Source organism: Aythya fuligula, unplaced genomic scaffold (assembly GCF_009819795.1).
Source record: "Aythya fuligula isolate bAytFul2 unplaced genomic scaffold, bAytFul2.pri scaffold_60_arrow_ctg1, whole genome shotgun sequence".
In the NCBI taxonomy this organism is placed as follows: domain Eukaryota; kingdom Metazoa; phylum Chordata; class Aves; order Anseriformes; family Anatidae; genus Aythya; species Aythya fuligula.
Window position 1 is genome coordinate 41,644 of NW_022473995.1, and position 4,502 is coordinate 46,145.

A 4,502-nucleotide genomic window follows, 5' to 3' on the forward strand; every position below is an offset into this window, starting at 1 on the left:
AATCTACAGCGTCTCCCTGCCACTGCCTCAAAGGAGGTTGGAGCAGGGTAGGGATCGGTCTCTTCTCCCACACAACAGGCAGCAGGCCAAGGAAATGGCCTCAAGTTGCACCAGGGAGGTTAAGGTTGGATATTAGGAAATATTTCTTCACTGAAAGCCTTGTAGGGCGTTGGAACACGTGCCCGGGGATGTTGTTGAGTCACCATCCCTTAACGTATTCAAAAAATGTGGAGAGCTGGTACTTCCAGACATCGTTTACTGGGAGACTTGGCACATGCTAGGTTCATGGTTGGACTTGATCATCTCAGAGCTCTTTTTAAACCTAAAAGATCCTATGGTTCTTCGAGTTCCATACCTGTCCTGCTACCTGCAGAGGAACGATCAGGAACGATTTCCTCAGGGCACAGAAGCCCTGATCAGTGTGGCCAGGGCCTCTCCGTCCTGGAGATCCCTGGTCTGCCCTTTGGTGGATGGGGCCACAGTGACATGGGCACCTCATGTATGGTTGGCAGCGGCTGGGGGCTCTTCTTGCTGTGTGCTGACAGCACTTTCTTCTGAGGTTCTTTCATCAGCGACCAGAAAGACTCGGGCCTCGATTTTAGCAGCTGAGCTGCCTCGCCTCTCGGTGGCTGTGGTCTGAAGACGCTGTAGGTGGGTTCCTCAGGGAGGCTGGCCTCTGAGCTCGCTGGTGACAGCACGCTTATGACAGGGACTGTCAGCGTGGTGGCCTCTCGAGGGTGGGAGCGCCTTCCTGCAGCTGCCTTCAGCATTTCGGCTTCACAGAGATATTTCTCTGCTGCTTCCCCTCTGAACCTCCAGCCCCTGGCTCGGCCCAGGTCTCCTGCTTGGCCTCTGCCCTTCTGAGGAAGCAGATCCGGGATCTCTGGTAGCTTGCTGAAAGGAAAATCCAGGTCAGCTCTGCCTGAGTGAGTGACAGCTTTGTGGCTGCAGCCTGTGCCCCCTGGGCAGCCCCCATGGCTGGGGGGCTCCTGGCAGCTACATCCCACCCCTCCAGTCCCCCCCATCCTCACCTGAAAAAGGCCTTCCTCTGCTTTAGTATCTCCTTTTCCAACTGCTGAGGTTTCATTTGCATTGCCATCTGTTGTGAGCGGCTGAGGGACAAAAATCCCACTGGAATTGTGAAGGAAAGGCATCCTCAGAAGAGCATCACCACAAAAGAGATTTTCCTCACAGACCACAAAAGCTGGCAGCCCGTGCTGTGGAAAGGAGCCAGAAGCTGCTTTACCTTTCTTGCCCTGCCTGAGAGGTGGCAAAGCCCCTTCTTTCTCCCGCTGGTCACCATGACGGGCCCTGAGGTGGTCTCTGCGTGGTGGTGGTTTGGGCACGGTCTCCATTTCAAACCTGGCACAAGGAGAAGAGATTGATGTGACCTGTGGCACCACCAGCCCTTGCCACCCTCCACGCTCACCCGCTCATGGAGACATTTTCACGTTGCTGTAAAGGCCCCATCCCCAAGGACTGTCCTGGGACATGGGGTCACCCAGCAAAGAAGCCCAGGCCTCGATGAGAAGCAGACATTGCCTGAATTCCTCCGTCTGTCCCATCAGATCCACTTCACAGCAATGACCGCAGCACAGGGACACCAACAGCAGTTGCTGCCCTGTGTCCCCATGGCTGGGCACCCACAGGTGCAAGGAGAAAACACTACTGAACCAGAGCAGCGGCCACAAACATACTTACTCAGGAAAGATGATGGCACGGCCCAAGGAGGTCAGGGAGGCCACGGGGTCCACCCGAGACACCATCATGTCCATTAGCTGGGGAACCTACAGGGGAGGAGCAAGGAGATGGCAAATGTCCTCTGCCTGGCCTCCACTAGGTCCTGGAGGAGCCCAGGGCAGCGGGAGCCGGCAGGACCACAGCTCTTGGCCACCCCAAGAGGCTGGCCAAGAGCTCCAACCCAAGAGGTCTTGCTGGGCCAAGGGCAAGCATTGCTGCTGCCCCCTTGTGAGGCTGCCCAGGCCGTGGGGAAAATAAAACATTACCTTGTGAAGGTTCTCCTTCCCAGCCAACATCTCCAGAAATTCATAATAGAATTTCATTTGCACCTTTGTGCCTTCGATGAGGAGCACCCCTACATCCCTCAGGACGAGGGCGATGTTCTCCCCCTTCCCCAGGCTGCGAGAGATGAGGGACGTGGTGCCTCGGATGCAGCTCTCCACCTTCTTCCAGGACACGGAGGCAGCTGCAGCCACCTCAGGGAATTTGAGGGGCTCCAGCTCCTTATGGCCTGGAAAACCAAACAACAGGGATGGAGTCGGTCACCAGCAGCCCTTCCCCACGTGTTCCCCAGGTGCTGCTCATGGCAGTCGTCACCCAGAAAGGCTTCGGTTTGGGACCTGCTCTGTGCAGGGGATGTTTTGCTTCTGAGAAGCACCTGAGATCCAGGGAGGGGATCATCCACGAAGCAAGGGATTCCTGCACCCTCTTACCTGGCAGGTATTCCTTGTTGTCCATGAGGTTGTGAGAAACTATAAGGTTCCTGGCCAGGTAAAACACTGGCATCGGGAAAATTATTGTCTCATTCCGGACCTTGACACATTTGGTAACAACATCAAAGGAGCCAAGGGCAGGAATACGGACACCCTGCAAGTGGAAAAGAACAGATGGGCCAAAGGTTAAGGATCAGCTGGAATAAGAGCCGGAGATGGTCCCATCCGGGGACCGTGCTTTGGGTCCTGCTCTGCCCTTCCCACTGTTGGGAGCCAGGCTGAGGGGACCCAGGGGCTCCCAGCGACTGGGGTCAGCCCTGAGATACCACACCGCTTACCACACAACACCGCACTTGTGCGATACCTATTGGTCTCTTGGTGAGGCCTTTTGGGATGAGTTTTCTACTTTTGAGGAGGGGAAAAAGGGTGACGTGGGTGCCAACCCACCTGGCGCAGCTGGAGGTGGTCCTGGATGTAGACAGACACTGCATCCCAGACAGATTTTTGATCTGGAAGGCAAAGAAAATCAGGTCACGCTCTGTGTCTGGTGGCTGCCAGCCTTCTGGCACCCCCAGCCCCGCATTTTGGTGGCAGAGGAAAAGAGCTGTCACATCTCCAGCCCCAAACGGAGACCCCCCAGAGATGACCGCAGAGCCAGGTCAACCCCGATGGAAGGCCCCAAATGCAGATCAGCCACACCGCTGCTGTGCCGGGGTTGCCCGTACCTCTGGCAGTGATCTCGGGCATCAAGGATCCATGCTTCATCCCATCCCAGAAATTTATCTTGGTCCGCCTCATGTAGGCGGGTTTCACGTCGTCAGCAAAGGTCACACGCCGGCTCATGCCTGCGCTCGTCCTCCGGACAATCCAGAGTGCAGGACCCCAGCGCCCACCTCCCCTTTCGTACCCCAGCCAGGCCGTGTCACGAGGCCACTGTGACATAGCCACTGCTGCCGTGACTACCAACGACATCACCACCAGCAAAAAAAAATGAGCGTCTGCACTAAGTAATAGCAGAGCATGCCCAAAAATCAGGTTTTGGACACTTCAGCAGAGGATGCTGACCCTAGAAATTAGCTGTCGGTCCACAAAATTGAAGCTCTTGACACAAAGAATGGGGTTTTGGAGGTTGCGAAAGAGAAGTTGGCCCCTCTAATATGCTCTGAAGCAGCAGGAGAGGCTTTGGAATCGAAAAAGGCAGCTTTGGCCATTATATGGCTGCTTTCCACTCTCAAAATGAGGCTTTTGGCTTTCCACACTGGTGTTGAGACTCTAGATACTACAAATCAGGCTTTGGCACTGCAGTGTGGGGTTTAAACACTTAAAGGAGGGCTTGGGCCATAGAAAGGAGGGTTTCAGCCCAAACCATTTGGGCACTCAGAAGCAGTGCGTGGTTGCCGCAAGGAGGGCTCCGACTCCCCAGTGGGACTCTGGGCCCTAAAACGAAGCTCTGCACTCCAAAGACCAGACCAGAGGGGCTCCAAAGGCTCCCCAATTCTGCTGCCTCCCACCTCGGCTCCCCCATTTCTGCAGGCCCCTGGCATGGCCGCCAGGACATGGCCTGAGGAAGGGAATGGAGGAAGAAGCAGCCCAGGGCGGGCTGTTTTAGGGAGGTTCCAGCTGAGTGGCGGCTAGCAAATCTGATGCCCATCTACAAGAAGGGGCAGAAGGAGGGTCCGGGGAGCTGCAGGCCTGTCAGTCTGCTCTTGGTGCCGGGGGAGCTCATGGAGCAGATTATGAAACTGCCCGTTCTCTAAATAAAGGCGTTGACCTTTCAATACTGGTGTTTTAACCCAAAATGAGACTCTAGGTATTTTGAATTAGGCTTTGGGAATTCAACAGGAGGGGTTGAACAGTTGGAGGCCTTGTGCCGTAAATGGAGGGTTTCAGACCAAAACATTAGGCGTTTGGCCCTCAGGCCCAAAACATCAGGCTCTGACACTCTAGCTCTGGCTAGCACTAGGGAAGAAAAAGCCGGTTTATGGCCTTGGGAAGAAGGGACAGGTCACTCACATGGACTACAAAGACATTGGTAGGCTGGGCAGGGAC